Genomic DNA, 23442 nt, shown 5'->3' with positions numbered 1-23442 from the left:
CTTCGCCATTTATATTCATTTTCACTTTCCAAGAACGGGGAAAAAACATTTAAAGAACTTCACCAACATATTACCAATCAGAAAGAGGATTTATCAGACTATTACAAGTCTCTGAAAACAAGTTTGAGACTCAGCAGTAAGTTTCCCTGTTTATGCACCATCCCCTTCCATCTTCTTACTTGTATTTAAATTAGTGACACACCAGCTCGCAGTCTGATCTTCTGCAGCCCTTTTCCCAGGTGCAAAACGTGTGGCCCTGCGGAGACGAGGTGACTCAGCGCCTGTGAACTGCAGACCTCAGGTTTTGAGGGTAGACGCCTTTCTCTCCTCTTGCAAATACTGCTGAGAAGATACCAGGAGGGGATTTTTTTTTAAATTTAAGGTTTAAAAGATCAAAGAATCTAAATATATGCCTCTCTAGCCAAAATATATATATATATATGTATATATAATGGAGAAAAGAGAAATAAGACTCTCATAAAAACAATTTTAATCTGATTGCTAAAAAGACTGTTGGACTTAAGGACATTATCATTTAAATTGCCCCGGCAGGAAAGACCTCACGGATGCTAAAAAGGTGAGGAAGCTGGTGTGTTTGCACCTTTCTTTCTCCTATTGTTTAAGTGGAGTCATTTTTTTCCACCTGCAGGATAAACAGAGCACAGCGAAGAAAGAACAGGCCTGCAGAAATCGAGGCTTGTTTACGCAGAGGCGAAGAAACTAACTTCTTTTAATGGCAAGGACCGCACAGCTGAGAAGCCAAGAATTCTGAGCGCTGTGCTTTTCCAGTGGCGTGCACGCTAGCGGTTCCCAAACCTTGCAGGTGATCGAGGCCACACGGGGAGGTTTTTGTAAGTGCAGATTAACAGTGCTCTTCCTGCCCCCAGCCCTGATTCAGTAGGGGTGGGTGGGGCCCAGGAATCTCTGAAACATTCACCCCTGTGACTGCTAGGCCTGCTGCTCTGGGGTCACAGCCACTGAAGCACAAAGCTGCAGCCAAGCCAGCAGTGAATGACCACAGCCACCGCCTGGCGGGCTGCGCTTCGTGTCCTGAAAAGTCAGACCACTTCTTAGCTGAAAGCTGTGATAAGATAATTAGTGACATTCTTAAGTGTCTTCACTTTAAGAAGTTATTTCAGCACACGACCTCACCCCCAGTTCCTGTTTACAGTGATGAGCTGCACATGCTTGTCTGAAACAGAGTCCTGAGCCCCGCCCTGTGCGAGCTAGCTTCCTTCTATTCCCTCGTGTAATCTTTCCAGCCATCCCTGGAGGTAACTACAATTATCCCCATTTTACAGATGAGGAAGTGGAGGCTGTGAGACGTAAACTGGTCCAGTGATGAAGCCAAGACTCAAACCCAGGGCTTCCACTGGTTTGTTGGTTGGCTGGTTATTTGGAGGAACTTACACATGAGGTCTGGATCCGTTCAAATCTTCAGGACTCTCTGGCCTGGGGTGCTCTTCATGAGCTGGTCATGTTGGGCAGGGGGCCAGCCTCTGGGCAGATACAGGGAGCGCCAACAGCTCCCTGCTTTGGAAGGACCTTCCTGGCCTCTCCACGGGGCGGAGAGAGGGAACAAGGAACCGTCTCATGAGATCCTCCTGGGCTTTGTTCCCTCCTGTCTCCAGGAGTGCAGGCTGGGCTATTGGACCTGCCATCCGCTCTTCTCATTCAGAAACGCGTCCACTTGTGCGAGGAGGGCGCTGTGGGGGGAGGGTAGAGCTCAGCGGCAGAGCACATGCTTAGCATGCACGAGGTCCTGGGTTCAATTCCCAGTGTCTCTATTTTAAAAAGTTAACAATAATAATAAACAATAAATAAGTAAAACCTAATTCCACACCCCCCCAAAAGAAAAACAGTGCGTCCACCCAGATTATAGCCACAGAGCTCCGAGGTATGTTGGTGGGAGGGGCCTCTTTGAAAGACTTCACAGAGGATGTGGCTTAGAGCCTAAAGGTAAAGGATGAAAAGATGTCACTAAGCAAAGGGGAGGGAGGGGGTCGTAGGCCTGGCGTGGCCTGTGCCGAGCCTGCCACATCGCCATGTCCAGGAGGCCAGGAGGCTGAGGTGCACTGGCTGTAGAGGCCACAGAGTCGGGGGGAGGCCAGGGAAAGACCGAGAAGGGGATTTCACGCTTGGTGAGGCGCTCAGACCAAAGGATGCACAGGGAACCAACAGTGGCTTTTATGAGTGGGGTCATGGGACGAAATTTGGATTTCAGACAGATAACGCTGGAGAATGTGGAGGGGGGCTGGTGGGGCACAGGGTGGGAGCGATGGGGGACAGGGTGAGCCCGCTACAGTGTCAGGGACCCGACCAGCACCAGCCAGAGCCGTGCCCTCAGGTGAGAGAGGGGTCTGAGGCTCAGGGTCCGCGCTCTGGAGTCGGGGGCCGAACGCAGGCCCCAGACCCCTGGCCTGGGTCCTGGTCAGGGTTGGGGGCTGACCAGATGCAGGCCGAGGGTACATGAGGGAGCAGGGAAGAGCCCAGCTTTTCCCCAAGGTCTCTACCCGGTGGGTGAAGGCACGTGGTCAGCCCAGCTGGGGACCGTGAGCGGACCCGGCGTGCAAGAGGAGGCAGGGCCTTGCTCTGAGATGCGTGGAGCTGGGATGCCTGCAAGACTTTGTTTTACGAATGGTTAGTTGGAAACACAGATGGAACGAGGGGTCAGCACTAGAGGAACAGATTCATGAGTCATCTGGGATCAGATTGGAAGCCATGGGGACAGAGTTTCAGGGGACTGGAATCCCTAAAGCACACGGATGGGGAACCAAAGCAGCAGAGAGCCGCTCAGCAAACGCGCTGAGAGCCAGCTGCACCCAGGTGCTGCCCGGGAGCCCGGAGAGCTGGGCTCCCCCAGGGGAGACAAGGCCGTCGGCCTGCTGGGTAGGGCAGCTGCCGAGGAGTGGGGAGGCAGGGGCGTCCAGAGCCTGGTGGGGCAGCTGGCTCCCGGGCCGGGTGAGCCCAGACCTAGGGTTACACGAACATTGACTGAGAGCTTCCTAAATCCAGGATTCAAGGCTCCCCCTAAGCCTGGTGTGTGTGTATCACCCCATTTAGTCCTTAGAACCACCCGGTGAGGGACCCCAGCCGCAGACATGGGGAATAACCTGCCCGCACAGCTGGTGAGCTGGCAGAGATGACCTTGACCCAGGCCAAGTAGCTCTCCTGACCCTGGGCTCTCACGGCTGCCGGACTGCTGCTCGCTGTGTGACAAGTGCTGGGAGGAAATGAGGGTGAACGAGGGAAGGAGGGGCCAGCAGGGCTAGGCTTAGGGTTAAGAGCCCCAAGGCTGTGTCCAGAAATAGCAGTGGCTACTGTTCGCTGTATTAGTATTTAAAGCATTCACAGAGATGTGGTCAGAAGCCCAAATTTAAATGCCGACTCACTGTTCACTAATTCTGTAACCTGGGGACAAGAAATGGCTGCTCTGAAACGCAGGTTCTTTATCTGTAGGGCACACCTGAGCCACGGCTCGAAGATCATTCTGAAGACAGAGGGACATAACTCTCGTGAAATATCTCAGGCTCCACGTGCAACGCTCCCTTCGCGGCTGGTGATGCCTGAGAGAGGTCCCCCTGCAGGTAACGCACCGTCACTGCCTCGTGAAAAGCTAGAGCTCAGAGCAGACACAGCATCGAAAACAAGGCGGTTCACAACTATGAAGACTTAATAACCATCAATAACAGATTCTTATTCTAAGAAAAAACCTGGGTGGGGTGAGAAACGTCGCTGAGAACTACAACCAGTCTTACCAATTATTAAGGAAAATTACATGTATTATATTTGCCACTTTGAGAATTAGCTTGGACGCACTAAAGGTTTACTTCACTGGAAGGCAGTTCATTACCAAGGGACTCGGCCAGAAAGGACAGGCTCCTTCTGCATCGTCCCTTTCTCCCTCTGCCCGCCTCGTTCCAGACAAGAGTACTGTCCCTTACGAGGTAGAAACAAAACAGCAAAATGAAAATGAATTAGTTCTTGGGCAGACAGACACCAAGATGTGAAAGCACCTCACAAAGACAGCGGCCCTGCGCTGGGGATGTGCAGAGGCCTGCCAGCTGGCAGGCTCGGGGAGGCCATGCCGAGAGGACTGCACCAAGGCTTCAAAGGGCACAGGGCAGTGGAAGGGGCCCCAGGCGGCAGGCCGCTGCCTGTCTGAGTCTCCTCGGGCGTCCGCCACTCTCCTGACCCAGCCGCCCCGCCACAGGGGCAGCCCTGGTCTTCAGGGCACCCAGGCCAGCCCTGTGAACTGGCCTCACGCTGAAGTCTCAGGAGGAACAGGACCTCCTCTGCGAAGCCTTCCCCGAGCACCTGCCCCGCTAAGGCTCCACCTGGATGAATCCACTCTCCTGCACCCCTCAACACGTCCCCCTGACACACACCCACCATACAAAGTCACACTGACGTTCCATTTTGCTTTCTTCCTAGTCCTTAAAACTATGAAAAATCGTCGTGTTCATTTTTTCACTGGTTTCTTTCCTGCCATCCCCACCCTCTGCTCCACGAGGGCCAAGATGCTGTCTTTCTTGTTTGGCCCTTTATTCCCAGCACCTGGCAGGAAGCAAAGAACTCAATAAATATTTGTTGAATCAATAAAGTAACGCAGAAGAGCATGATCAAGTTGCAGGGACAGAAAAGTAAGAGCTGAGCCTGAGGACGTGCGTTGTGGCTCACTCTGGTGAGAGGCAGCCGGGCTGCCCCTGGGCCAGGAGGATTCTGGGGGACAGTCTGACCGGGACGCCCAGTGAGCAGAACAGACCCAAGTGAGGCTAGAAACCCCGAGAGAAGCTGCGTCGCCCTAAGCCAGCAGCCGCCCGGCATCAGCTGAGGGTGCCGCGCGCAGCACAGAGACAGCTCCGTCACCGACACCACGCTGCACGTCCCTCAGATGCCGAGAGCAGATCTAGAAGTTCTCATCACAAGAAAAAAGAATTTTTTTTTAACAAATAAAAATAAGTCAGCAAGCATTGCAGAGTATTTGGGGAAACAGCTTTCAAACAGCTGAAAATCAATATGGCGCCGTCTCTTAAAAGCAAGATTGGGCATATTCACAATGTAGATTCTGCGTCTAGATATCCAGCCGAAGGAAATACTGCCCACGTGCAACCCCGGGGAAAGTGACACAGCATAATCTGTATCAGTGAAAAATGTAACAATCTACCCATCCACTGATGGACTGATGAATAAAATGCGGTATTATTCATACCATGAAATATCAGAGAGCAATTAAAAACGAGGATGTGTGTATACGTATGCCCAGATCAGTCTCAAAAACACCGTTCAGTGGAAGTGAGCAAACATAGAGGAAGATACATGCGAATCCATCTATAGGTGTATGCGCTCCTGAAACAATACCACGTATTAATTACGAGTACACGTAATCATATATAAAATACTTTGAAAGCACGTGTCAAACTGAACGTGGGCTCTGTGAGGTGAGGACAGAGGGAGGGGATGGAATTGGTGTTCACAGGGAGCTTGACTTTATCTCCAATGTTTCCTTTCATTAAAAACCCCAAGACAGACATGACAAAAATGCTAACAGTTGGTAACGTTGAGTGATGGGAATATGGTACAGTGTTTAGTGGGAATCAGAAGAGAGATGCTAGACACAGAGTGAAAAACCGAAAGGATTTCAGGACCAGCTGGAGAGTAGAAAGAAGGCTGAAAGAATGGGGGTTTAAAATGATACTTTTTCTTGTTTTTAATGGTGAGATGCTGGCTGTACGATTAAAAGGACAAAAAAAAATTGAATTCCATATTAGAAAGCTTTACGTATTAGTGAGAGAGCCAAGTGATGTCCACCAAGAAGTCAGAATTCAAAATCTCAAGCTGGTACTGGTAAGCTGTCCTGGGAAAGTGAGGAATAAAACGGGTGCCTCCATTTCCTTAAAACACACGCACTTTTGAAAAACCTGCAGAGAATTCACTGTATTGCTGGGTCTGTTTACAGCACCCATAGAAACCCAGGGACGGTGCCCTGTACTCAACCCAGGTTAGCCTCCCTCTTGGAAAGTCAAGTTACTAAACTGTAACGCACACTTCTGAAAAGCTGGGGGTCTGATCTCTGATCATCAATTAACCTGTCTACACTCTAGTAAGGCAACTTGGTTAACAGTTTCCTCTCAGTGAGCGAGGTGGAGTAATAGGGCAAACAATAACCCAGATTCACCCTGCTCAAATGAAACTTTGCAAACATAACACTCAGTCTGAAATCAAACCCCCTACTCTTGCACAAGCTTCCGATTATCCAGAGAAGAATGCGTTTGTCTTCATTAAAGTGTGCCTCCGCTGGCGTTTCACGCTGACACGTTCGCACGGCGCCTTTCTCCTCTCTCCAACGTGCTTTGCAACCCCTGAAAAAGTCAACAGCCTCAGCTCTTCTGCGAAGAGGGAAACACGAGACGGTGGGACACGGGGCAGGGCGCCTCCGGCCCTGCAGCCCGGCTTCCGCTCGCCCCCGCGGCACGCGCACCTCCGCGCCGCCGCGCTTCCTGGAGGCCCGGGGCCGGAACGCCAGCTTTCTCCCCGAGCAGCCGCCGCAGTCAGCAGGGGAAGCTGGCCCGCAGGTTAGCGGCTTCGGCCGTTTGAGACCGTCTGCGCGCGCGGGTCCCGCCCCCTGACCTTTGCCTTCTGCTAAGGCGTGGCTACCCCGCGCCGGCACCCCGCGCCCCCGCCCCCCGCAACGTGGCCGCGGGTCCTCTGCTCCGACGCAGCCGCATCCAGGCCCGGCGGCACTGTGCAGGCTCTGCTGGGCTGTGTGTTTATTCGAGTTGGTGCCGTCCTGTGTTTGAACTGCTGACAGCCAGCGGGCCGGTCTGCAGGTCCTGACCTTACAAAGCCAACAGTTAGCGACTGTGTGTCAGGACTTAAGAGATTATTTTACCAGAAAACGTTGCTACGTAGCCACCCTATATTAACGGCATTTCTTTCCATGAACAAATTGAAGAGTTCAGAAGCACCTGAAAAAAATGACAGCTTAAAAAAACAAACTAACGTACTAAAACTTAGGTTCACTAAGATGGGATGTTTTCTTTTTTTTGTTTTTTAATTTTCATTCTTAATTTCTTTCTTTTTTTTTTAAATTGAAGTCTAGTCAGTTTATAATGTTGGGCCAGTTTCTGGTGTCCAGCATCATGTTTCAGTCATACATGTACGGACATATATTTGTTTTCACACCCTTTTTCATAACAGGTGACTACAAGGTATTGCATAGCGTTCTCTGTGCGCTACAGTATGAACTTGTTGTTTATCTACTTTATATATAGTACTTACTATTTGCAAATCTCGACAGATGTTTTCAGTTAAAAAACCAACCCAGCAGTGGTTTCTGACTGGGCCTTTCTCATGGGACTTTAAAACACTTTTACAAATTTTTTTTCACTATCACATGGTTGTCATTTCAGTGTTATAAATTACAAAAAAATGAGCTAAATGACTTACCCAAAGTCGTACAGCTAGTTCATAGCAGAAATCAGATAAGAACGCATATTTAATGTAGCAATTAAAACTCTGATACAGCATATTCTTTTCGCTAGGCTGTCACAGGGTAAGTCCTCCTTATTTTATTTCCCTTAAAAAATAATCATCTATGTGTCAATGAGGGGTAACACTGAAACAGAAGAGGAAGCCACCGTTAATTATCAGCAGGTCCTTTCTTGAAGCAACAAAAACAAGCTATAAAAATAATGTTGTGTCTTAGAATTCTATCTACAAATTCAAGCCTTCATCGTATTCGTTAATTAAGACCCCCGTAAATCTTCCTATCCTGTTGCTAAAATTTTCTTGAACTGGCTTACATAGCACCAAAATGCACGTCAGCCACGACACACACAAATCCATCACTCAATCTTGGTCCATTAGTCTTGCCAAGGTCAGTATCGAGTACTCCTGAAATTTTCACTTGTAGAATGAATGGATGTTTTGTACGGATTATCTATTCAGGCAGAAAAAAAGGCGGGGGTGGGGAGGGAACGAAAACAAGAAACAATTAGCTATTCAACTGGCACTGAGCAAATACCAAGTATGAAATCCTTTGTTTGTTTTTATTTTGTTTTTGTTTTTCTTTCCTACCTTGGGACTCCAGTGCGTGAAAAGAAATACACCAGGTGAGATTTTTCTAAAGCCTTTCCACAGACCTCGGTGGGGACTCTGATGTCAGCTCTGGCTTTATTTGGAACCCAGAGAGGTCTATTTGCATTTCAACACCCTTCTTTTGTTTTCTGTCCCCCCAGAGGCTCTACCCGTTCAAACAGCAGGTAAGGCTGTTAGCTGGTTCTAATGACCCTGGAAAAGTCAAAGGAGGAAACTTGTGCAAACAATGCGGTTATTTTAGCTAAAAGCTACCTCTTACTTCATCAGCCAAGCCCACAAAGCCCAAGCTAGACCATCTTGTTAATAATTTACCTTGGATTGGTCTTAGTTCTCTGCCTGGCCTAGAGAGGGAAGAGAGATGGAGGGGCCAGGCCGGGGGTGGGGGGGCAGGGAGTGTGGCGGGGCCGGGCAGGAGCTCTGCCTCCTGGAACCCCTCCTGAACACATACCCATAAAGTGTTCCGAGGTTCACAGGAATTTGCAGGTCACAACATCGGATTCGCCTCTGTCATCTCTGCTGAAGGACTCTCCTACAGAGCGCTGACAAGATTAAGAGAGATAGATGCTGGTTAGGTGGAGGGAGCTGGAGAAAACAGCAGAGACCCAGCCGTCCCAGGACCCGCAGGACACGGAGCCCAGACGCTGCTGGCACAGATGACCACGTGGTCACGCGATCCGGAAGGCAGCTGGCCAAGAGTTTACTGTTCCAAGATAAATGTTTGCTAGATGGCACGTTGCTAATAGGCCACTGCTTCAGGGTCCACGCTGAAGGTCGGTGTTTGGGAAAAGACTGTGATAGTAATGAGGCGTCACAGATTCGAGCCGGAAGGGACGGGAAAGGTGGTTCCCTCAAGGCCCACAGCTCCGCAGCCAGTGTGTGGCCGGCCTGGACGTGGCCAAGGGCTCTGGGCTCCCAACCCCACGCGCTGGGGCTTTTGGGTACAAACCTGCCTAGGTGGGGTCCATGGAGAGATCACATGGGATTCTGAGACTTGGCGAGTCAGCCCAAGATGGAGATATCTGCCTGGATTTCAAAGGCCTGACCTTGTCACCACCTGTGACATTCCTGGCCAGGCATCTAGCTCTTTGATAAGCGACTCTGCTTCCAACTTGCCTGATCTACAACTTCCCTCCTTATTCAGTTTCAATTCCGCCACCCTCTGTAATGCCCTGCTGGCCAACCCCTTGAGCCCCCTCACCTTTGTATTTCCTACCAATCCATCCAGGAAGTCATCAGCCCTGGAGGGGCCTGGCCACCTCCTTGCCCCTTACTTGCATGTGAGCAGTCAGACTCCACTGGAGAAGCTCTCAAGTACAGATGGGCTCGTGGTCACCAGGTCCAAACGGGCCCCATCACAGCCCAGCAACTGCTTTCTGTTTCTCCTCTCAGCTCACCTTCCAGCATCCTGAGACTTCCACCACACCTGTCTCGCCCCTCACCTGCTTCGTCTTCTGTCGCTGGGAGGGCTCGCAGACCCCCTCCCTGCCTTCCGCACCAGGTCTGGATGCTGGGGACCCTCGTCCCCTGGGCTTTGCCTTCTCTCCCCCCCACCACCCACAGCACTTTACCACCTTCATCTCAAATCACGCACCAATTCTATCAGAAGAGCCCATCGATTCTGCCTTCAAGATATATTTGAAATCAAACTATTTCTCACCACCACCACCACCATCTCAACCAAGACACAGCCATCCCGCACCTAGATGCCCCGCCCCTGCTTTTGCCGCTGACCCTCACAGTCCATTCTCAACACGGCAGCCCCAGGGGTCTTTTGAAATCAGAACCCGGAGCATGTCCCTCCTCCGCCTGAAACCTCCCCGTGGCTTTCCCTTTACCCAGAGTAAAGCCACAGCCCCCCCACAGGCCTGAGACCCATGCAGGAGAGCACGCTGTGGGGACAGAAGATTCATACCCCGCCGTCCAGTGCAGTGGCCACTAGTGGCCACTACGCTACACGTGGGCAGTAAGCCCTTGAAACATGGGTGGTACAACTGATGAAATTTTTTAATTAAAAAAAATTTAATTTACATTAAAATAGCTGCCCGTGGTTGGTGGCTACCATCCTGGAAGGCACAGCTCTAAGAGATCTGCCCCCATCCACCCACCCTTCCTGGCCCCGCCTCCACTATGAACGCTCCCGTGAAGTCAGACAATGTCACTCTTCTGCTCAGAACTCTCCAGGGCTTCCCTTCCTACCAAAATAAAAGCCAAACAAGGTCCTATCGTAACTTTCACGGCTCTGTAAGACCTGGCCACCCCACCCACCTCTCTGGTCAGTCCCTACCCTGGTCTCTTCCGTGTCCACTCCCCGCAGCCGCAACGCTGGCCTCTGCAGTGGACGGTACCAAGAAGGCCACTGCCTCTGGGCCTTTGCTCACACTGCGCGCTCTCTGGGACGTCTTTGCCCAGGTATTCTTTTTTTGGAGGGGGAGGTAATTAGGTTTGCTTATTTATTTAGTGGAGGTGCTGGGGATGGAACCCAGGACCTCGTGCATGCTGAACACATGCTCCACCACTGAGCTCTGCGCCCCCCACCCCAGAGCCTCCTCTGCCCACTTCCTCCAGGATGAACTCCTGTGACTTCCCAGGGGAGGGGCTGATCCAATCTTATTTGATCCGAACGCCCTCCCAAAAAGCCCATCCCTCCAGCCGGCACTCCGGCTCCCCACTCTGCCTTTCCTTCATAGCAGTTATCTCCATCTGATATCTCACGTCTGTTTACTTGTTTATTGTCTGTCTCCCCCAGCAGGGCAGGCCTTTGTCTGTTCCCGGCAGTACTCCTAGTACCTAAACAGCACCTGGCACTCAAAAAAAAGAGCTGAACTTGAGGAAAGGGTGTGGATGGCTTTATGGTGCTGGGAACTCCTTCCCACTGCCCGGCCCCGCCGGCCTGGGCCCTGCCGGCCCCCAGCTCTTCCCAGGGAGGGGCGCAGACCTGGGTCCCCCCGAGTACAGTATTCTCACTTGCAGGGGGCAGCTGGGCGCTTTACCTACCTGGGTTCCATCCCGCACAACAGCACGGAAACAGAGAGGTCAGGTAAACTGTTCAAGTTCAGCTGCAGTGACCCTCACCTCGCCTCTCAAGGTGGGGTTTTCAGCATCAACAGAAAATCCCAAGGGCAGCTACAGAGAGATGTGCGAAAGTGTCCAGACTGCTTCACGATTCAGGCCAGGCCTCCTGAGGGGGAACTGAGAGCAACTGCCTTCCTAACAGGCTGCGTGAAAAATAATTCAGTATCGCTAACAGAGAGTGAACCCTGCTCCCACGTTCACCCTTTACGCCTTCCCTAAATGGCCTGTCTTCCTTATCAAATTGCCTTTAGATTTTCAAAATGCTATGCTAAATAAAATACTGGTGGCCTTCATGTTTGAAGATGTGCTGAGGGCGCTATTTTTTATGCTAAAATTTTTGCAGTCAGCAAACCGAGTAATGGCCAGTAAATTCCAGAGCAGCCCCACAGACTGGGTCAAATTCCTCTTAACCTGGTGGACGGGAGTCAGTGCTGCTTTCCCCCCATGGTTTTATCTTTGACATATGAAGGCGGAGCAGGGAGGACCTGGGTAAATTCAAGCCACAGGTAGTTAAGACAGCTTCAGCCTTTAGTCCTAATCAGACGCGCCATCGGGCCTGCCAGTGGAAATGACGAGTTGAGCATCGGTCGTGCTGCATACCCTGTGCTTTCCTGCTGTTGCCTGACAGAAGCACCAGCGAGCAGGGGCATGACATCTTTGGCCACAAAAATAAAGATACAGTCGGAGTCACCCGCCCGACGAGAGAACCTAAAAAAATGTAGGGACTTTGGGATTCGTTTCCGACATTCTTGCTTGTCAGAGGGGGAAACCAGGAAGAGCAATTTGCTCCAAAGCACAGGCCACACCGAGGCAAGCTGACTTCCCTGTGGTCCCCGTGTTTCCCCCCAGACCTCGTGAGCGCCCTCCAGTCGGTATTTGGGGGCCGGGGTGGGGGGCAGAATTTCCACAGAGGGCCTGCATCTGGTTCTGCTGCTCTTCACAGTTATGAATTGCAAATTACTTTTCAAAATTACTTCTCTCAAAATACCCAGACACCTGGCCACGGGATGCCAACCTGATGCTAAAATAGGTACCTTGAGCAGCTCACGTCAGCCACTCAGCTGCCTTTGACCGCGCCAACAGATAGCTCTGCCAAGAGAAATAGGAACAACTCTGGGAACTGATTATGAAATTGGGATGAGTCCAAACTCCTCAGAAGTGATGGCTCTGTTGTTTGGAATGTCCCACCGCCGGGACATTTTTCTCAACAAGTCAGCTCTGTGTCATGAAGGCAAGTAGAAGAAAGTCAGATGTGCACAGAACATCCCTCTCTGCCTAACATGGGAATAAAAGTAACTGCCCCCAGACGTAAGCACGGGCTCACGGCTGATGAGTCACCTTCCACGTCGTACAAAGAAAAAGGTCAGACATTTGGTAAAGCAACTTAACAATGTGTATCAAGCGTCACAGGAACGCCTCTTCCCTCTGACACAGTCACCTCATTGCTGAAAACTGAGCTTCAGAGATGATGCGGAAGAAAAAAGATGTTCACTACAAAATCTGAATCAACCCAGGTGCCCAATAATAGAAGATATATTAATTATGGGTCATGGCCCCAGTGGAATATTGCAGAGCTGTTAACAGGACTCAGGAAGCCCGTTGGGGTACGGGGAGATGCTGGGGACTGTGGCACCGTCAGACGCCGTGAGATTGTACAGGCACATGGCTCCTCTCTGGAAGACCCCAGTCCCGGGCCCTCTCCTAAAGAAATCGGTCGGGGGTGGGGGGAGCTGTCTGTATCCTGAACCCTTCCTCCTTCCAGAGAGGACATGGTTTGTGGAAACCTGTGGGTCCCGCCCCTGCAGCCACCTCAGGCTCTGCAAGTAAGCCCCTCCTAGACTAGACTTTGGATACTGGACCCACAAGGAGGAGAGTCCACAGCTGTGAGACCCTTGTTTTGATGTTTGTTTCTCAAAAACAGAATTTCACATCCTAGGAGGAGCTGCTCTCCCCCGGCCAAGCCTACAGCTGCTCCACAGGCGGACGGAGAGGTGGGGGCTGCCCATCTCCCCCGGCCCTGCCCCGGAAGGGGTCAGTCGTCCCCACAGACAGGGCAGGGGGTGCGCCTCTGTCGTGCAGATATTGGTCATTAATGTTCACACATGAAAGGAGACATGTTTTGTTATAAAACGCATTAGAAAGGGGGAAAAATTGACTAAATTCTACACGCCTGTTTCATTGTCTTGAGATCAGAACGTTCACGCGAGCTCAGAAATCTGTGTAGAGAAACATGCTCACTGCTGCGCTAACGCTGAGAACTGGGACTCAGTCGTCCTGGGGGGTCAGCGAGGAGAGGAGAGGGGACAGTCCCTGCTGTCGTGACTAATAGATGCGAACTAAACCGTTTCAAATGAATGTCAGTAATTCCTCCAAGGAAACCCTTAAATTCTACAGGATTTGCTCTTATCTCTCAGGCTCTTCCTAAACCCTCCTACCTGTGTTGCTCAAAAACTGTTGCGACCTTGGGTCAAGGAGACACTGGCGCGGGCTCTCGACAGAAAATGTGCTTCTCGCACTAAAATGGCCACTTAAGCAAGAATGTGGAAATGATTTATCTCATGGTGCTGGAGTTGGGGCCTCGCTCCGGCTATGTCAGGACCGCACGATCCATCAGGGACAAGTAGTTATACACCCCTAAACAAAGAGGAGGCTCTAATGGCCCAGAGAGCTGAGTATCTAGCACACCAACATCACTCTAATAAAAGTTAAACCGCCCACATCCCAAGGAATAAAACCACTGGCAGTAAAAATGCTTCAGTGTTTGAGTGTGGCGAAACACAGCATCGATCTATTTACATCACGTGAAGATTGTCTTCCAAAGAGGACGTTAAGCAGTGACATGAGCAGAATATTAGGATAAAATCAGAAAGGAAAAGAAACCAAGTGTCAACCAGAGACCGTCCATTCTGTTCTCTGCTGCGTCGCCAGGACCTAGCAGGTTCTCAACAAGTATCTGTTGAATAATCAATGGATCAGCGCACAAATAAACAGAGCGCATCACAATGAAGGCACAGCTGTGATGCGCACTTGCCTTAGCAAGTCAGGAGGCTCTGCCCAACAGTGGATGCTGGCTGCGTACACGCTGTATTTAAAAATTGGGTGTTAAAACTTGGGTGCAGATGCTACATTTAAAAGATGGCTAAGAAAAAAAAGATGGCTAAAATATTAACAACCAAATTGGGGTACTTACTCTAAAAAAATAAATAAACGTAATTACCTACTCCCCACCAAGATAAAAAAAAAATTAGAACCAAACTGGAGCTACAAAGACTGTCTCTGTAGATTCAGTCATGCTGGAGTTGCAGAAGATTCTTGGTCAAGCTGACTAATAGGTTTTGAGCACATCCCCCACCCCCCTTACTCTCCCCAACCGCTGATTCACCATTTCAGCTGCGCACACTGATGGGCTCAGGGGCTGCTCCTGGGACCGTCAGGAAGGGGCAGTGTCCAAGAAGCATCTCGTCTCTTTCCGGAGACTCATCCAGAGCACACCCCTCCGTTCTCACCACCTCACCACTCGTCCATTCTCCAGTGCTGATCACAACCCAGTTATCTGGTTTGCTAGTCTTTGTCTGCCCCCTCCCACTAAAAGCTTACTTCCAGGAGAGCAAGAACCTTGGCGGTCCTAGTTTATCAGCGTATTCCAGCACCTGACGCGGGGCCTGGTACCTAGAAGATATTCAAATCCTTAAGGGTGAATGGATGACTAAGCGAACGCCAGCTCCAGGGGCGAGGCAAGCAGCTTATGCCTGGCTGCAGGAAGGCACACGTCAAAATGCTGCCGGACGGCTTGCTCCAGGCTGCGTGTGACAATGCGGAATTCTGCGTTTAAGTGAGATTTGGTAAAAGGCTTTCTAAGTAACTGACTTTATTATAATCTATCCATGGACGAACGATCCAAGTCTTTCCATTCTAGATGGATTCGAAGAAAGATCTTAAAGATTCAAAGTTCAAACCCCTCCCAAATTTAAGGTATGGCCTGTATTCCTACACTGTTTTTTTTTTTAATTAAGGTATTAAAAACTGCAGGTATTAAAAACTGCAGCTACAGCGTCTTCTGCAAGTCTATTCAACCTAACAAGCAGCTATAAATGTCCTGTCATATTTCTTAACTATCCCTGGTGCAGTGAAATTACTCAATTCACTAACTCAAAAGTGAATTTATAGAAACTCCAAATTTCTTCATTTTGCCCTAACCGCGTAACTTTAGGATACTCTAGTTTTTCATTAAATCTGAATTCTCAGGGAAAGATTTCACTTAATGGGAGCTTGTTTTAAAATCAGAAGTGTGAACTTGGATGTAGACCCCTGACCTCACTGCTGGTACCCCCCACGTACCTTAACTGCTGCCTTTCAGACTTCCCTGAGTTGCTGGTTGGTTTTACAGTCCAGCCATGTGACTTATGGGCATCGCATCCAGGATCTGAGTCTACCTTGAGTCATCTAGGGGATAAAAGATTGTATTGATACAATCCACACAATTCGCTGAATGTGGGACCCCAGCAACCCCGAGCACACCCCGGATCAGCCTCCTGGCAGTACGTCCCGACGCGGTGCCCACTGACGCTTCCCGGCATCACCGCGGTCATTCCAAGCCCAGCTGAAAATTGAGAATGTTCGGCGTTCATTTTCAGCTGTGTCTCTTGCTTTCACTGCCTTCTCCATATTCTGGGTTCGACGTCACAGGGAAGACGTCTGCCTGCGCACATCAACAGTCACTCCTAAGTCAAGTGCAGCATGGATGCTTTAACTCGGTTGGTTTTGTTTTATTTTCATACAAATATTAAGCAACACTAATGGAATCAGTATAAAGGAAGAAAAAGGTGCTCATGGCATAACGCTGCCCTCACACTGAACCCACAGCATCACTCCTTACCCGCACACGCACGTAATTTTAAATCACATTCGTAGTATACACGCTGTTCGGGGTGTTGTCCTTTTTGCTTTTTATCTTTCCATGTTACCTGACACTTCACACATCATTTTCAATGCTAAATACTCCATCTGATAAAATTCCACAGTTTTGTTTTTAATGCTCCTTCTGTGAGACATAAGGCTTTTCTCTTGAGTTGGGGAGACCATCAAAATAACCCTACAATAAGTTCCTACTGTAGAGCACAGGGAACCATATTCAATGTCTTGTAGTAACTTACTGTGAAAAAGAATATGAAAACAAATACATGTATGTTCATGTATGACTGAAGCTCTGTGCTGTACACCAGAAATTGACACAACCTTGTAAACTGACTCTACTTCAATAAAAATATATTTAAAAAAAACAACAACTCTACAAATGCATCTTACTGGACTCTAAAACAAATTCCGGGTCTGGGATTGCCCAATCAAAGAATATGAACATTTTCACATCTTGATTACATTTCAACCCAGATTTAAGTTTGTTCTCAGCAGCATGAGTAATACGGGTGTTCCAGGAAATGCATGATGAATATTGAAGTGCCATGGGTTTTGTTTACGTCAAGAGGAGCACTGGAGAAACAGGAAAGAAGTCACTTCCAGTGACCGGCCCATCAGCCCAGGAGTTTGTGGAAGCTGTGGCCCTCTTAGGCGGCTGAGAAGACACGTGCCCCAAACATCTCAGTTTTCCTGCGCACCGCCCTGGACTAATTATTCATAAGACTGTCTGCACACACATTCTTTTCAGGAACTGGCTTTACAGATGCAGCCATGTACTCTGCTGGCAGGAACGTGCCTGTCCTGTTCGCCACAAGGCACCTGGACCTCAGAAGCGGGGGCAGGTACCAGGTGCGGCTCGCCGAATGGCAGGAATGCTGAGGGTACTGAAGGCGGCTCGAACCCACTACGCAGGTGGTGTAAGTTGGGCAAAACTCTTTCTTTCCCACTCAGGGAATCTTAACTTACTTACTGACCAACACGTTATCTGACAAATCTCTCAATCAGGACTCGCTGATAACACAAGAGACCCCATGGCACGAATCAGAAGTCGCTCGCTTTGAAGGAAATGAAAGAGGGAATCGCAGAATGAAGAGGCCAGACCACAGCAGCAGCCCCCGGCAGGGCTCCCCGCGCAGCACTGAGGGGCCAAGCGGGGCCTTCCCGGGAGCCCCCCAGCTCCCAGGGTCACTGGGAAGTCAGAGCTCACTAGGGAGAGAGGAAAAGAAACAGCAAAGAAGAGACTACGCAACAAACAAAATGCTTTATTCAGCTGCCTCTCGGTTTGTTTGTGGCTTCTTGCAACCAGAAGCTGGTCAGCACTGGAGTTCAGCACAAACCATCTTTAAACCGGCGCACTCGGGGGAGCAGAGAGCTCAGTGGTGGAGCGCGTGCTTAGCAGGCACGAGGTCCTGGGTTCAACCCCCAGCACCTCCTCTAAAAATAAGTAAACCGAATTACCTCCCCACCTAAAAAAGCTTTTTTAATAAATACAAGACAGCGCACTGAGATTTCCTAGAAAGGTTTCTAACAAAAGAGGTCTTCAGGATTGAAGCTAACTTCACACTTTCCCCAGTTCCACAGACCATCCAGTCCTAGTCACACGCCACCAAGTACCGGATGACCTGTCTTGGCCCACGTGTCGTTCTCTACATGTGCAGTATTCAGGCGTGGCTTTCGGTAATGCATGGATGCTCACAGGTGCATCAGAAGTAAACGCGTGAGGTCCTGCGGCTCCCGCGATGACAAAAACTAGAGTAAAATTCCAGACATGCTGGTCATCCAAAGCCACAAGGGTGCAGAGGAAACAGGCACCCCTGAGGGCAAGAGTAAAGCCAGGAGTTCTGCAGAATGTAACAGTGATCACCTCTATTAAAGACACAGGTCATCTACCACTAAAATGAATCTCCGTCACATTCCTTAACTCTCATGTGGTGAGAGAGACAGCCCCATTCAGTATCTTTTTTAAACTAATTTTCCTTCAGAAGGAAAAAGGCATGAGGTTCACTGCCCAACACGGAACCATCCTGGAGTTCAGAGAAACTCTAACACAGCCTGAGGACTTTGGGCTGACACGTCTCCTCCGCACGAGAGAGCAGCACCTCGGAGCGCCTCCTGGTCCAGCTGGAGTGGGCGCGGTCATGGCAGCGTATCCACGAAGATCTGCCGATAACCGTGAAGGTGAATTTCCATTTCACCTGAACTCGACATGGAGCAAATTCCATTTATTCCAATTAAGTGATGAGAGTAAGTTTAAAGACACTTTACATTAGCTTATTTTAAAATGTAATAATATTCTAACTAGAGCAACTAGATACAGTCAACATACTCTATAACTTTACAGAGCTATAAAGGTCTTGTTTCGGAGGGGAGGGTAGAGCGCATGCCTAGCATGCACAAGGTCCTGGGTTCAATCCCCAGCACCTCCTCTAGAAAGAAAGAAAGAAAGAAAGAAACCTAATTACCTCCCCCCACCAAAAAAAAACCCAAAAAAGCAAAAAATAATAAAATAAATTTAAAAATTGATTTTAAAAAAAAGGGTTTGTTTCCGATAACACTGACACTTCATGAAGTTCAGGCCATCTCATTTTTGTTGTTTTGTTGCAGAGCTTCGACTGTCACACACACATGTATCCTGGCAGATACATCAGAATATACAAATAAGCAACCAGGGAAACACAGCGCGAAATCCCACCGCCCAGACACAGCACGCTGCCAGCCCTTCCAGACTCTGCCCTGTGCGTTCATTCCCATGAAGAGAGGAGTCGTCCTGTGCTGTATTTCACACGTTCTTGTTTTAACCTAATCGATGTTGAGCGCCTCTTCGTTTTCATGAGACCACTTTTAATGCCTGCACTTTAGTAGGAGAATGGGTCAGTCAGCTTGTCTGGACACGTAGCGTGTTTCCATTTTTCACGGCTATAAGCAGTGCTGGGATGAACACGTCTGTCCACCTTGGTACACAGCCCACAGCATCCCACAGACAATGTCCCTAGAATCGCAACCGGTGGCTCCAATGTTCTGTGAATATTTTACGGTTTTGGATAAAAACTGACCTCCAGCAAAGCTGTACCAATTTAAACTACCAACTGGCCGTATATGAACGTTTAGCCCATTTCAAAGAGACGTCCCCTTAGCGGTATGTTTAACTTAGATGATGTCTTAAATCAAAACGCAGTCAATATCAGTCAACAAAAGAAAAATGACTACTAAACATTAAGACACCTACCTTCAAAATAATCACAAAAATGCAAATTCAAATGACTGCATTTGCCCTCTATCAAAATGGCAGCCTCTCCTAGAAAGACCCCTCTGGAGCTGGCAAGAGTGAGCGTGACCCCGGCACCTGCAGATGCGGCCGGTGACTGAGCCCCCGGCGCACACTTCTGGAGGTGCGTTCGGCAGTGTCAAAGCCTTGAGATCCTCCAAACTCCTTCACCTAAATTCTACTTGCAGACTTCCCCAGACCAAAATAATCAGAGTATGAAGAACTACTCACAAAAGCAGTCAGAGCCTTATGCATGTCGTCACCTGAACAGCGAAAAATTAGTAACAACCAGTTATCAGGGAAGCAACAAACTAGATTTTAAAAACTGCACAAAAAGAATAATAAAAAGGACAAAAATGACATGTGCACAGGAAAAGCTGAAAGGAAATAGGACAAAATGTTGATTAAATGGTTTTCCAAGTGCAGGACGTCTTTTCTTTTTTTGTATTTTCCAACTTCTTAGCAATAAACTCTTGATTATCAGAAAAACCCAAAAGAAACAGGTAAGTATATACAGTCATTGAGCTTTATTTCTTCGAGTAAAGTAAAAATGCTACCAAGTCCTCTTTAAATACTGGAGTTTTATCTTCTGCATCTTGGCTCATACGGTTAACGGACATTGTTCATCTAAAGGACTATTAACTTGAAGTATGTTTGCTTGTAAATGTTGCCCCGTAATTTCTAGAGAGTTTGTGAAAGTATTTAAAACTTGCCTTTCTGTAGGATAATTTATAGGAGCTTAACAGCACAGTAACTTTGCAATCAAAAGCCTGCCTCCGGCATGTGTGGCAACAAGGGCTGTTTCCCTCAAAAACAGGCAATTACAGTGATGGAAGGTGGATACAGGCACCGAGTCTCCACTTCACCACCTGGCGCAACGGATGCATGGAAACAGGGCAGAAGGGAAAGGACGGGGACGGGGCCTTTTGAATTGCTTATTCACTCAGAAATACCCAGAACCTGCTCCAAACACCGCTGTACAACCTAGAGCCACAAACGGAAGCCCGTCTTCCTCCCCCGCCGTCTCTCCCTCCTTCTCCCTAAAGGGGTCGAGACCAAGGCAGGCGCTCAGGGGAGGGAAGCTCTCCATCTTCTCCAACGGCGCTTTTCAAGTTATAGATTGGTTTTTAGTGGGTCCCCTCCAGCCCTTTAAAAAAATGAAATCGAATAAAATATATCAGAGGGCAATAACACAGAGGTTTCGTGTGAAGGCTTCATGTCTATTGTATGAGTTGTATCACAGGTGATGTAAACGCGTCTCTGACTGTGGGGTCACCGAAGAGGATGGAAAGCTTCTATCCTGGCATAACGCAGAAACAGTGAAACCAGCAAGAAACTGCTCTTCCCCACCCATGAGCAAAAAGCAAATCCCTAAGTCAAGAATTCCTGGAAAGCATGAAAAAATAAAGTGGGGCAGAAGGACTCTGTAGTTACGCCCAAGTGCAACCCCTAAAGCTTCCCAAGGTCTGAGTTGCCTGAAACCAGTGAGGTGTCGGCAGCTTGGCCACATCCAGTCCCGGTCTGTTTCCTAACACTCGGTTTCCCTGCGACACCATAATTACACAGTCTGTTACTGCCACAAACCCCCAGTCCTCTGAGCTGCCCCCGCCTCGCCCTACTCCTCTCCTCTGTTGAAAGCCTTCCTTGTAAACTCTGGGACCCACGACTAACCTCAGCCTCCTGGCACTCACCGAGACCTCCCTCCGCGCAGCCCTCTCCAGGGCAGGCTGTTCCGAGACCCTTCCCAGTGCCTGGCCTCGTGGAAGCCCTGTGACCAGTGATGGAGACGCCGCCAGTCCCAGGCGGCCCCTAGCTTTCCTGCTGCAGAGACAGGACCCGAGAGAGCTGACCGGGCTGGGCAGGGTCTCACGGGAAGTCTGGATTTTATTCTAAGAGCAACAGGGGAGTGAGGCTCTGAGTAATTCCAGAGGAAGTGGACTGGATGGTGGCAAAAATGAAAACAGGGAAGGGAGTAAGGAAGGTAAAACAGGCTGACCCAAGGACTAGGGTGGCTGAGCCTGGGCGGTGCGGCGGACTGAGGACCGGTCCTGGAGGTCGGTCAGTGGAGTCTGTACATCGACTGGAAAGGGGAGAATTAACACGGACAAGGGTTCGGAGCGGGGTGGGGTCCGTGTCCTCCCTAATCCACTCAAAACTTCTAAAAGTCTCCCCCTGCAAAACTATTTTGGGGCCTCACAGCATTTGGTTAAATACCCCACCCCCACCCCCCGGCTGACATCTGCTCACCTCCTACCTACCCCTTCCCAGGAGGAGCGCTTTGGAAGCGGCTCCTCTGCTCCCCAAATCCTGCTGTCTTTCTGGAAATCTTCCAGATCCAGGACCCAGCCACCCGTCCCCTGCCCCTCAGTTTGGGACCACCCTGCCTTCAACTCTGCTGGGCACCAGTCCAGCCCCGTCTCCTCCCACAGCTGCGCCCAGGCCCGCCCCATCTGGGGAGCAAACTCCACTCGCGACGACTCCACCACCGCGGCTTTCCGACCCCCAGGGCTCTTTCCTTTCCCCATCCTGCCCCCTCTGTCCACACTTCCCACTGCTGTCCCGCCCGCTGCCAGTAAACCCACACCTGTCCAGCCGGTGCCACCTGCCGCGGGGCCCCGGCGTCCCGGCCACCCCCAGCCGTGCGCCCCTCCTGCCTGCGCTCAGGCCGCCTGCCTGGCCCCGCAGCCCTGGGGTCCACTCCTGCCCACAGCCACCACGCACCGGCAGCATCCTTAGGCCGCCCGCCCGTTAGACCCTGCGACGGCCCTTCTTTGTCACCAGGCTTCAACCAAGCTCAAGAGGAGGGACCACCTCTGATTCTTACCTGTCAGCAGCAGGCGGTGCCTGGAGTGCGAGAAACACTGCGATGGAGAGAGAGCGTATTTTAAGAACTGAGACTAAGACTGGAGGGATGTTTGAGCTGAAAAGTGAACTCGTAACCGGAGGCCTTTCACCAAACTCGCCCGTCTGTTACCCTTTGCATGTAAAGGAAACACTGTCCCCCTAGGAAGGCGACGTAAGTCGGCTTACGTCTGCCCCAGGGGGACCGATGCCACACCCCTGGCTCTTCTCACCCCCTCGGAGGCCAGCGGCGCAAGGCTGCAGCACGCCCGGCTGCTGTTAGGGTCGGCTCGGCAGCAAAGCGCACCTGCAGCGTGGACGTATTTTAGTCCTTTCTGGCAAATTTGTATTTGAAAAGCTAATACTGAAAATCACCTTTTAAAAAGCTTATGGCGTTAAATCTGCTACAAAAGACTGACTGGTGTATGTGAGTGTGTTACGACGCGAAGTCTCAACAGTGAGGCAGACCTGTGACGTGTAACTATGATACTATTATTGTCCTTACACAGGCTTCTCAGGCAATTTGTTTTGCTAAAAATTGCAAAGTGTAATAGTCAAGTTAAATCCTTAAAAAATAAAAAGTATGAGCTGTATCTTATTGATGAGGTGATGACAAAACATCGGTTTGCATTTAGAAGTGTCTATAGCTTCCTGAATTGTGTGTCTTATGCTTGACATTCATGGACTTAGACTGTCGAAGTCATCCCAAATAACACGCAACAAATTCCATTTTCCTTTCCACCTGGCTTTGAGAAAGATTAAATGGGCTAACTGGTAAACAATGAGAAATCCCAGGAAAAAAACAAGTTATCGGATAAACAAACAGTAGGAAACTAAGTGGCACTTTTGTTCTAAAAAAGTTCCAAAATATTCTCAAATTACCTTCAGTCTCTCAGTTCACCCTCTAAGCAAGCCCTATATTACACAGCTTCAGGAAAGATTCCTCAATAGACTAGAATTCAAAAAACATAGTTTATATATAAACACTAGAGTTTTTACTCTTAAATATATCATTTTCAATTTTTTGTCTAAAATTAGTTATTCTGAAAACAAAATAAATCAAATTGCATGGTAGGTGAGCAACCCTGACATCATTACACAATTCCTATTCCTGATAAAACTGTATTTCTTATTATCAAAATATTAACATTTATTTCACAAGAGAGCTGTTATTAACAAGATAACAAGAAGAAGCAAGTGTATCTATGTACATTTTGGGGAAACAAAATGAGGAAGGTGGTAATATTTAT

At 49.4% G+C, this 23442-nt stretch overlaps 1 long non-coding RNA gene across 2 annotated transcripts; it reads right to left on the bottom strand.

The window, feature by feature from the left end:
* Positions 1-11205, bottom strand: LOC105070015 (uncharacterized). Of its 2 annotated transcripts, XR_012501761.1 has the most exons (6): positions 11095-11205; positions 8549-8639; positions 8080-8292; positions 3393-7942; positions 1411-1706; positions 1-342 (listed from the first exon to the last, which is right to left on the bottom strand). It is a non-coding gene; the product is annotated as an uncharacterized LOC105070015 (long non-coding RNA). The 2 variants fall into 2 exon arrangements; XR_012501760.1 differs by lacking the exon at positions 11095-11205 and having other exon boundaries at positions 8549-11059.
* Between the last annotated feature and the right edge of the window lie 12237 nt (positions 11206-23442).

Source organism: Camelus bactrianus, chromosome 23 (assembly GCF_048773025.1).
Source record: "Camelus bactrianus isolate YW-2024 breed Bactrian camel chromosome 23, ASM4877302v1, whole genome shotgun sequence".
In the NCBI taxonomy this organism is placed as follows: Eukaryota; Metazoa; Chordata; class Mammalia; order Artiodactyla; family Camelidae; genus Camelus; species Camelus bactrianus.
Note: the sequence above shows the minus strand (reverse complement) of the source record. Positions and strands in the feature narration are given on the sequence as shown.